This window comes from Idiotropiscis lumnitzeri, unplaced genomic scaffold (genome assembly GCF_059441095.1).
Source record: "Idiotropiscis lumnitzeri isolate Australia: NSW breed Sydney's pygmy pipehorse unplaced genomic scaffold, RoL_Ilum_1.0 HiC_scaffold_324, whole genome shotgun sequence".
In the NCBI taxonomy this organism is placed as follows: Eukaryota; Metazoa; Chordata; class Actinopteri; order Syngnathiformes; family Syngnathidae; genus Idiotropiscis; species Idiotropiscis lumnitzeri.
Genome location: NW_028283862.1, coordinates 1 through 11,645, shown reverse-complemented (window position 1 = coordinate 11,645; position 11,645 = coordinate 1). Strand labels below are relative to the sequence as shown.

Below are 11,645 nucleotides of genomic sequence, written 5' to 3'. Positions count from 1 at the left end.
ATCCTCAAATGTGTACAATTCGAGAAGATAGGATCATCTGAGTCATGTTGCCGGAGCTTTTGTTGCCACAGAGTACAATCGGACTTTTCAGCACCGTAATAGCCACGGCTTTTGCCAAAACGTCACAAAATTCGGCAGAGAGTAAGATCATTGTCTTGAGTCTTTTCTGACTAATTTTCAGTCGGATTCGACAAAAGGGCACCGTGCAGTACGTGAAAATTAAAATAAAAACAAATTTTTGATTCCACTTGGCGGCGCTGTGTGTATAACAAAATAATAACATTAAGATGTCTTCAGGTCGGGACGTTTTATTTACAGGTGAAGGTTTGGATTTTTAGGAGCATGTGCAGGGGAGTTATTAAGCATTCATTTATTTGTATTAGGTTCATTTTGTCTTCTTATTATTGATATTTGACTGATTCATTAAAAGCAGACAATTATGTTTTAGGTTAATTTTTTCACTGACATGTTTCGGCGAGTCTTTCGCCTTCTTCAGAGTGTCGCATGATGGTGTCTTGAGCTGATGTTCCATGAGGGTGTGACTTACCTGTCAAAAAAATGAAAAAAATCAGAGCAGTAAAAGAACAAGCACAACATGAACATTACAAATCAGCAATCACTGACCACTGCAAAAGGGAAAACCACATCATGGACCGGGAGAAGGGCAGGGTCATCCGCACAGAAGAGAACAAACAACAGCGCTGGATCAGAGAGGCCATTGAGATCTGCAAGCGAGGCATAAAAACCATGAACAGAGACAAGGGAGCCTTCATCCTCTCTACCACCTGGACCAGCATCTTGGCGGAGTGAACGGACAGCGGGGGGCGTGACTTGCCTTCATTCTCGTGACAGGTAAGTCACGCCCTCATGGAACATCAGCTGATAAAGACGGGTCACAAGACACCATCATGTGACACTCTGAAGAAGGCGAAAGACTTTCGTATTGTGACATCCTCAAGGCCTAAACACTCATCCGAGCAAATATAAGGTAGATTTTGTTAACCTGCCCGGAGAAAAACATCAACGAAAATAATTTGTATTTGTTTTAACCAGTTGGTGGCGCTACCACTGCGATCAAAAATAAGTTGGCAGCCGTCTTCAGGGCCTGAATATCCTCAAATGTGAAAAATTTCGAGAAGATGGATCATCTGAATCATTTTGCAGGAACTTTTGTTGCCACGGAGAATAATCAGACTCTGCGGCACCGTAATAGCCACGCCCTTCGAAGGAAAGTCACAAAAATAGGGATAGAGTAAGATCAATGTCTTGAGTCTTTTCTAGCCAATTTTCAATCAGATTCGTTAAAAGGGCACCGTGCAGTACGTCAAAATGTAAAAAATGATATTGATTGGCGCAAGGTGTATAACTGAATATAAACATATAGATGTCTTCAGGTACCGACTCTTTATGTACATGTGAAGTTTTGGATTTTTAGCAGCACGTGCAGGAGAGTTATTAAGCATTTTGTCCATTGCGGCGAAGGAAATCTTAAGTGAAAACTTTGAAGCCCCGCCCCCGTCATATAGTATTTCGGAAACAAAAATTTTTAGCCCCAGTGTTTGTCCCAGGTCTTAAGATGCTACAGACAGAATTTTAAGGCAATCAGATGAAGCCTTTAGGATCAGGGTGCAAAAGAATGACCCCTGTAAACATGCAAAAAAGGGCAAAAATCGGACTTTCAAAAATTCATAACTCACTTCCTGTTCATATTAGACGTTAAAATATCAAATTTTTCGCCATGCCCGATGAGACTGCCAAGTTTGGTGAGTTTTTGTGCATGTTTCGGGGGTCAAAAATGCGATCGAACAATCGGAAAAATAATAATAATAATAATTTCTACAAAAACAATAGGGACCTCGCCGCGGTCGCTGCTCGGGCCCCAATAATAATTTCTACACAAAGTCCATTGTGGTGACCCGCCCCCTTTTAAGTAAATTCAAAATGGCCGACTTCCTGTAAAACCTAGCTCATTGCTCCAAGAGACTTTTTTGTAGGTCTTGGTCTTATACATACAGTGAACCCTCGCTACTTCGCGGTTCACCTTTCGCGGGTTCAGTGCTTCGCGGGTCTAAAAAATATTCGGGGGCATTGTAGTTTCGCCGAGCGGCACGACGGGGCGCTGGAGCAGTTAGACGGCCGGCGTGCGCCGAAGAAGAGCGTGGGCGAAGAGGAGAGTGGACGAAGAAGAGCACGTTCCCCCGGACACGATCGGTGGCGACGTTTCGCGCGGTTCGGACCGTACCAGAGCTCCGGCCGGCGTGCGTGGCAGTTAAGCCGTAGAGGAGCACCTTCCCCGGGCACGGGCGGTTCCAAGCGGCCCCTAAGTTTAACCGAATGGAAGCTCCGCAGGAGGAGGGCATGCTCGCGTCACAGTAAGCCGAAGAGGAGCACCTTCCCCGGGCACGGGCGGTGCCAAGCGGCCCCTAAGTTTAACCGAATGGAAGCTCCGGGGGAGGAGGGCGGGCGTGTGTCACAGTGAAGCCGAATTGGAGCACCTCTTCTGCCCGGGCACGAGCGGAGCGCGAGGCTGTCAGTTATGAATGAATAAATGAATAAATAAATAAAGAATGCCACCTTTCATTTCACAGGGCACACCGGACGGCGTACCAGCAGGTAAAAGTCGGAGTAATTAAATAAATACAAAAAGAATGGTTGGGGAATAAAAAAATAATAAGTTTTAATAATAATTTGTTTTTTTTGTTATAACATGAATTTCACTCTCTGTCTCTCTCTCTCCCCCCGTATATATATATATATATATATATATATATATATATATATATATATATATATTTATATATTTATTATATATATTGTATATTTTTTTTAAGCATTTTTGAAGGTGCGCCGCTACTTCGCGGATTTTCAGTTTTTGCGGGTGGTCTCGGTCCCCATTAACCGCGATAACCGAGGGTTCACTGTACTCCATAAAATTTACAAAAAGCGAGGTGAAACACTCAACCAGGGCTGCTTTTTTGAACATTTCTCGAGGGCCATGGCGAGCCATTTCAAAAAAGCTGCACAACTAACGTATAAAATATTGATAAATTTGCTCGGCCTGATGTGTGTGTAAAGTTTCACGAGTTGTCGTTCATATTTAGAACCTCATAATCAGCTTTGTTTTATTGCCGAACAGTGCAATGCCACTCCCACAACTTTTCATGAAAAAGGACGAATTTCGTATTGTGACATCCTCATGGCCGAAACAGTCATCCGAGCATATATGAGGGCGACCTTGTTGAGTTGCACGGAGAAAAACATCCAAGAAAATAACTTGTATTAGCTTTTACCAGTTGGTGGCGCTACTACTACGATGAAAAATAAGTTGGTAGATGTCTTCAGGGCTTAAGTATCCTCAAATGTGTGCAACTTCGAGAAGATAGGATCACCTGAGTCATGTTGTTGGAGCTTTTGTTGCCACAGAGTACAATCGGACTTTTCAGCACCGTAATAGCCACGCCTTTTGCCAAAACGTCACAAAATTCGGCAGAGAGTAAGATCATTGTCTTGAGTCTTTTCTGACTAATTTTCAGTCGGATTCGTCGAAAGGGCACCGTGCAGTACGTGAAAATTAAAATAAAAACAAATTTTTGATTCCACTTGGCGGCACTGTGTGTATAACAAAATAATAACATTAAGATGTCTTCAGGTCGGGACGTTTTATTTACAGGTGAAGGTTTGGATTTTTAGGAGCATGTGCAGGGGAGTTATTAAGCATTCATTTATTTGTATTAGGTTCATTTTGTCTTCTTATTATTGATATTTGACTGATTCATTAAAAGCAGACAATTATGTTTTAGGTTAATTTTTTACCTGACATGTTTCGGCGAGTCTTTCGCCTTCTTCAGAGTGTCGCATGATGGTGTCTTGAGACCCGTCTTTATCAGCTGATGTTCCATGAGGGTGTGACTTACCTGTCAAAAAAATGAAAAATCAGAGCAGTAAAAGAACAAGCACAACATGAACATTACAAATCAGCAATCACTGACCACTGCAAAAGGGAAAACCACATCATGGACCGGGAGAAGGGCAGGGTCATCCGCACCGAAGAGAACAAACAACAGCGCTGGATCAGAGAGGCCATTGAGATCTGCAAGCGAGGCATAAAAACCATGAACAGAGACAAGGGAGCCTTCATCCTCTCTACCACCTGGAGCAGCATTTTGGCGGAGTGAACGGACAGCGGGGGGCGTGACTTGCCTTCATTCTTGTGACAGGCAAGTCACGCCCTCATGGAACATCAGCTGATAAAGACGGGCCACAAGACACCATCATGTGACACTCTGAAGAAGGCGAAAGACTTTCGTATTGTGACATCCTCAAGGCCTAAACACTCATCCGAGCAAATGTAAGGTAGATTTTGTTAACCTGCCCGGATAAAAAAATCAATGAAAATGATTTGTATTTGTTTTAACCAGTTGGTGGCGCTACCACTGCGATCAAAAATAAGTTGGCAGCCGTCTTCAGGGCCTGAATATCCTCAAAGTGAAAAATTTCGAGAAGATGGATCATCTGAATCATTTTGCAGGAACTTTTGTTGCCACGGAGAATAATCAGACTCTGCGGCACCGTAATAGCCACGCCCTTCGAAGGAAAGTCACAAAAATAGGGATAGAGTAAGATCAATGTCTTGAGTCTTTTCTAGCCAATTTTCAATCAGATTCGTTAAAAGGGCACCGTGCAGTACGTCAAAATGTAAAAAATGATATTGATTGGCGCAAGGTGTATAACTGAATATAAACATATAGATGTCTTCAGGTACAGACTCTTTATGTACATGTGAAGTTTTGGATTTTTAGCAGCATGTGCAGGAGAGTTATTAAGCATTTTGTCCATTGCGGCGAAGGAAATCTTAAGTGAAAACTTTGATGCCCCGCCCCCGTCATATAGTATTTCGGAAACAAAAAATTTTAGCCCCAGTGTTTGTGCCAGGTCTTCAGATGCTACAGACAGAATTTTAAGGCAATCAGATGAAGCCTTTAGGATCAGGGTGCAAAAGAATGACCCCTGTAAACATGCAAAAAAGGGCAAAAGTCGGACTTTCAAAAATTCATAACTCACTTCCTGTTCATATTAGACGTTAAAATATCAAATTTTTCGCCATGCCCGATGAGACTGCCAAGTTTGGTGAGTTTTTGTGCATGTTTCAGGGGTCAAAAATGCGATCGAACAATCGGAAAAATAATAATAATAATAATTTCGACAAAAACAATAGGGACTTCGCAGCGGTCGCTGCTCAGGCCCTAATAATAATAATAATAATAATAATAAAAGTAATAATATTTTCTACAAAAACAACAGGGACCTCGCCGCGGTCGCTGCTCGGGCCCCAATAATAATTTCTACACAAAGTCCATTGTGGTGACCCGCCCCCTTTTAAGTAAATTCAAAATGGCCGACTTCCTGTAAAACCTAGCTCATTGCTCCAAGAGACTTTTTTGTAGGTCTTGGTCTTATACATACAGTGAACCCTCGCTACTTCGCGGTTCACCTTTCGCGGGTTCAGTGCTTCGCGGGTCTAAAAAATATTCGGGGGCATTGTAGTTTCGCCGAGCGGCACGACGGGGCGCTGGAGCGGTTAGACGGCCGGCGTGCGCCGAAGAAGAGCGTGGGCGAAGAGGAGAGTGGACGAAGAAGAGCACATTCCCCCGGACACGATCAGTGGCGACGTTTCGCGCGGTTCGGACCGTACCAGAGCTCCGGCCAGCGTGCGTGGCAGTTAAGCCGTAGAGGAGCACCTTCCCCGGGCACGGGCGGTGCCAAGCGGCCCCTAAGTTTAACCGAATGGAAGCTCCGGAGGAGGAGGGCATGCTCGCGTCACAGTAAGCCGAAGAGGAGCACCTTCCCCGGGCACGGGCGGTTCCAAGCGGCCCCTAAGTTTAACCGAATGGAAGCTCCGGAGGAGGAGGGCATGCTCGCGTCACAGTAAGCCGAAGAGGAGCACCTTCCCCGGGCACGGGCGGTGCCAAGCGGCCCCTAAGTTTAACCGAATGGAAGCTCCGGGGGAGGAGGACGGGCGTGTGTCACAGTTAAGCCAAATTGGAGCACCTCTTCTGCCCGGGCACGAGCGGAGCGCGAGGCTGTCAGTTATGAATGAATAAATGAATAAATAAATAAAGAATGCCACCTTTCATTTCACAGGGCACACCGGACGGCGTACCAGCAGGTAAAAGTCGGAGTAATTAAATAAATACAAAAAGAATGGCTGGGGAATAAAAAAATAATACGTTTTAATAATAATTTGTTTTTTTTGTTATAACATGAATTTCACTCTCTCTCTCCCCGTATATATATATATATATATATATATATATATATATATATATATATATATATATATATATTTATATATTTATTATATATATTGTATATTTTTTTTAAGCATTTTTGAAGGTGCGCCGCTACTTCGCGGATTTTCAGTTTTCGCGGGTGGTCTCGGTCCCCATTAACCGCGATAACCGAGGGTTCACTGTACTCCATAAAATTTTCAAAAAGCGAGGTGAAACACTCAACCAGAGCTGCTTTTTTTTAACATTTCTCGAGGGCCATGGCGAGCCATTTCAAAAAAGCTGCACAACTAACGTATAAAATATTGATAAATTTGCTCGGCCTGATGTGTGTGTAAAGTTTTACGAGTTGTCGTTCATTTTTAGAACCTCATAATCAGCTTTGTTTTATTGCTGAACAGTGCAATGCCACTCCCACAACTTTTCACGAAAAATCACGAATTTCGTATTGTGACATCCTCATGGCCGAAACAGTCATCCGAGCATATATGAGGGCGACCTTGTTGAGTTGCACGGAGAAAAACATCCAAGAAAATAACTTGTATTAGCTTTTACCAGTTGGTGGCGCTACTACTACGATGTAAAATAAGTTGGTAGATGTCTTCAGGGCTGAAGTATCCTCAAATGTGTACAACTTCGAGAAGATAGGATCATCTGAGTCATGTTGCCGGAGCTTTTGTTGCCACAGAGTACAATCGGACTTTTCAGCACCTTAATAGCCACGCCTTTTGCCAAAACGTCACAAAATTCGGCAGAGAGTAAGATCATTGTCTTAAGTCTTTTCTGACTAATTTTCAGTCGGATTCGTCAAAAGGGCACCATGCAGTACGTGAAAATTAAAATAAAAACAAATTTTTGATTCCACTTGGCGGCACTGTGTGTATAACAAAATAATAACATTAAGATGTCTTCAGGTCGGGACGTTTTATTTACAGGTGAAGGTTTGGATTTTTAGGAGCATGTGCAGGGGAGTTATTAAGCATTCATTTATTTGTATTAGGTTCATTTTGTCTTCTTATTATTGATATTTGACTGATTCATTAAAAGCAGACAATTATGTTTTAGGTTAATTTTTTACCTGACATGTTTCGGCGAGTCTTTCGCCTTCTTCAGAGTGTCGCATGATGGTGTCTTGAGCTGATGTTCCATGAGGGTGTGACTTACCTGTCAAAAAAATGAAAAAATCAGAGCAGTAAAAGAACAAGCACAACATGAACATTACAAATCAGCAATCACTGACCACTGCAAAAGGGAAAACCACATCATGGACCGGGAGAAGGGCAGGGTCATCCGCACAGAAGAGAACAAACAACAGCGCTGGATCAGAGAGGCCATTGAGATCTGCAAGCGAGGCATAAAAACCATGAACAGAGACAAGGGAGCCTTCATCCTCTCTACCACCTGGACCAGCATCTTGGCGGAGTGAACGGACAGCGGGGGGCGTGACTTGCCTTCATTCTTGTGACAGGTAAGTCACGCCCTCATGGAACATCAGCTGATAAAGACGGGTCACAAGACACCATCATGTGACACTCTGAAGAAGGCGAAAGACTTTCGTATTGTGACATGCTCAAGGCCTAAACACTCATCCGAGCAAATATAAGGTAGATTTTGTTAACCTGCCCGGAGAAAAACATCAACGAAAATAATTTGTATTTGTTTTAACCAGTTGGTGGCGCTACCACTGCGATCAAAAATAAGTTGGCAGCCGTCTTCAGGGCCTGAATATCCTCAAATGTGAAAGATTTCCAGAAGATGGATAGTCTGAATCATTTTGCAGGAACTTTTGTTGCCACGGAGAATAATCAGACTCTGCGGCACCGTAATAGCCACGCCCTTTGAAGGAAAGTCATAAAAATAGGGATAGAGTAAGATCAATGTCTTGAGTCTTTTCTAGCCAATTTTCAGTCGGATTCGTTAAAAGGGCACCGTGCAGTACGTCAAAATGTAAACATTTATATTGATTGGCGCAAGGTGTATAACTGAATATAAACATATAGATGTCTTCAGGTACCGACTCTTTATGTACATGTGAAGTTTTGGATTTTTAGCAGCACGTGCAGGAGAGTTATTAAGCATTTTGTCCATTGCGGCGAAGGAAATCTTAAGTGAAAACTTTGAAGCCCCGCCCCCGTCATATAGTATTTCGGAAACAAAAAATTTTAGCCCCAGTGTTTGTCCCAGGTCTTAAGATGCTCCAGACAGAACTTTAAGGCAATCAGATGAAGCCTTTAGGATCAGGGTGCAAAAGAATGACCCCTGTAAACATGCAAAAAAGGGCAAAAGTCGGACTTTCAAAAATTCATAACTCACTTCCTGTTCATATTAGACGTTAAAAAATATCAAATTTTTCGCCATGCCCGATGAGACTGCCAAGTTTGGTGAGTTTTTGTGCATGTTTCGGGGGTCAAAAATGCGATCGAACAATCGGAAAAATAATAATAATAATAATTTCTACAAAAACAATAGGGACTTCGCAGCGGTCGCTGCTCAGGCCCTAATAATAATAATAATAATGATAATAATAAAAGTAATAATATTTTCTACAAAAACAATAGGGACCTCGCCGCGGTCGCTGCTCGGGCCCCAATAATAATTTCTACACAAAGTCCATTGTGGAGACCCGCCCCCTTTTAAGTAAATTCAAAATGGCCGACTTCCTGTAAAACCTAGCTCATTGCTCCAAGAGACTTTTTTGTAGGTCTTGGTCTTATACATACAGTGAACCCTCGCTACTTCGAGGTTCACCTTTCGCGGGTTCAGTGCTTCGCGGGTCTAAAAAATATTCGGGGGCATTGTAGTTTCGCCGAGCGGCACGACGGGGCGCTGGAGCGGTTAGACGGCCGGCGTGCGCCGAAGAAGAGCGTGGGCGAAGAGGAGAGTGGACGAAGAAGAGCACGTTCCCCCGGACACGATCGGTGGCGACGTTTCGCGCGGTTCGGACCGTACCAGAGCTCCGGCCGGCGTGCGTGGCAGTTAAGCCGTAGAGGAGCACCTTCCCCGGGCACGGGCGGTTCCAAGCGGCCCCTGAGTTTAACCGAATGGAAGCTCCGGAGGAGGAGGGCATGCTCGCGTCACAGTAAGCCGAAGAGGAGCACCTTCCCCGGGCACGGGCGGTTCCAAGCGGCCCCTAAGTTTAACCGAATGGAAGCTCCGGAGGAGGAGGGCATGCTCGCGTCACAGTAAGCCGAAGAGGAGCACCTTCCCCGGGCACGGGCGGTGCCAAGCGGCCCCTAAGTTTAACCGAATGGAAGCTCCGGGGGAGGAGGGCGGGCGTGTGTCACAGTTAAGCCGAATTGGAGCACCTCTTCTGCCGGGCACAAGCGGAGCGCGAGGCTGTCAGTTATGAATGAATAAATGAATAAATAAATAAAGAATGCCACCTTTCATTTCACAGGGCACACCGGACGGCGTACCAGCAGGTAAAAGTCGGAGTAATTAAATAAATACAAAAAGAATGGTTGGGGAATAAAAAAAATAATAAGTTTTAATAATAATTTGTTTTTTTTGTTATAACATGAATTTCACTCTCTCTCTCTCTCTCTCCCCCCGTATATATATATATATATATATATATATATATATATATATATATATATATATATTTATATATTTATTATATATATTGTATATTTTTTTTAAGCATTTTTGAAGGTGCGCCGCTACTTCGCGGATTTTCAGTTTTCGCGGGTGGTCTCGGTCCCCATTAACCGCGATAACCGAGGGTTCACTGTACTCCATAAAATTTACAAAAAGCGAGGTGAAACACTCAACCAGGGCTGCTTTTTTGAACATTTCTCGAGGGCCATGGCGAGCCATTTCAAAAAAGCTGCACAACTAACGTATAAAATATTGATAAATTTGCTCGGCCTGATGTGTGTGTAAAGTTTCACGAGTTGTCGTTCATATTTAGAACCTCATAATCAGCTTTGTTTTATTGCCGAACAGTGCAATGCCACTCCCACAACTTTTCATGAAAAAGGACGAATTTCGTATTGTGACATCCTCATGGCCGAAACAGTCATCCGAGCATATATGAGGGCGACCTTGTTGAGTTGCACGGAGAAAAACATCCAAGAAAATAACTTGTATTAGCTTTTACCAGTTGGGGGCGCTACTACTACGATGAAAAATAAGTTGGTAGATGTCTTCAGGGCTGAAGTATCCTCAAATGTGTGCAACTTCGAGAAGATAGGATCATCTGAGTCATGTTGCTGGAGCTTTTGTTGCCACAGAGTACAATCGGACTTTTCAGCACCGTAATAGCCACGCCTTTTGCCAAAACGTCACAAAATTCGGCAGAGAGTAAGATCATTGTCTTGAGTCTTTTCTGACTAATTTTCAGTCGGATTCGTCGAAAGGGCACCGTGCAGTACGTGAAAATTAAAATAAAAACAAATTTTTGATTCCACTTGGCGGCACTGTGTGTATAACAAAATAATAACATTAAGATGTCTTCAGGTCGGGACGTTTTATTTACAGGTGAAGGTTTGGATTTTTAGGAGCATGTGCAGGGGAGTTATTAAGCATTCATTTATTTGTATTAGGTTCATTTTGTCTTCTTATTATTGATATTTGACTGATTCATTAAAAGCAGACAATTATGTTTTAGGTTAATTTTTTACCTGACATGTTTCGGCGAGTCTTTCGCCTACTTCAGAGTGTCGCATGATGGTGTCTTGAGCTGATGTTCCATGAGGGTGTGACTTACCTGTCAAAAAAATGAAAAAAATCAGAGCAGTAAAAGAACAAGCACAACATGAACATTACAAATCAGCAATCACTGACCACTGCAAAAGGGAAAACCACATCATGGACCGGGAGAAGGGCAGGGTCATCCGCACAGAAGAGAACAAACAACAGCGCTGGATCAGAGAGGCCATTGAGATCTGCAAGCGAGGCATAAAAACCATGAACAGAGACAAGGGAGCCTTCATCCTCTCTACCACCTGGACCAGCATCTTGGCGGAGTGAACGGACAGCGGGGGGCGTGACTTGCCTTCATTCTTGTGACAGGTAAGTCACGCCCTCATGGAACATCAGCTGATAAAGGCGGGTCACAAGACACCATCATGTGACACTCTGAAGAAGGCGAAAGACTTTCGTATTGTGACATGCTCAAGGCCTAAACACTCATCCGAGCAAATATAAGGTAGATTTTGTTAACATGCCCGGAGAAAAACATCAACGAAAATAATTTATATTTGTTTTAACCAGTTGGTGGCGCTACCACTGCGATCAAAAATAAGTTGGCAGCCGTCTTCAGGGCCTGAATATCCTCAAATGTGAAAAATTTCGAGAAGATGGATCATCTGAATCATTTTGCAGGAACTTTTGTTGCCACGGAGAATAATCAGA

The 11,645-nt window shown here is 43.4% G+C and overlaps 1 long non-coding RNA gene across 1 annotated transcript; it reads right to left on the bottom strand.

Annotated features, from left to right (window-relative positions):
* Positions 1 to 460: 460 nt before the first annotated feature.
* LOC148314333 (uncharacterized) lies at positions 461 to 11,182 on the bottom strand. Its single transcript, XR_015841826.1, has 6 exons — positions 11,076 to 11,182; positions 10,913 to 10,998; positions 7,528 to 7,628; positions 7,371 to 7,451; positions 625 to 725; positions 461 to 547 (listed from the first exon to the last, which is right to left on the bottom strand). It is a non-coding gene; the product is annotated as an uncharacterized LOC148314333 (long non-coding RNA).
* Positions 11,183 to 11,645: the final 463 nt, after the last annotated feature.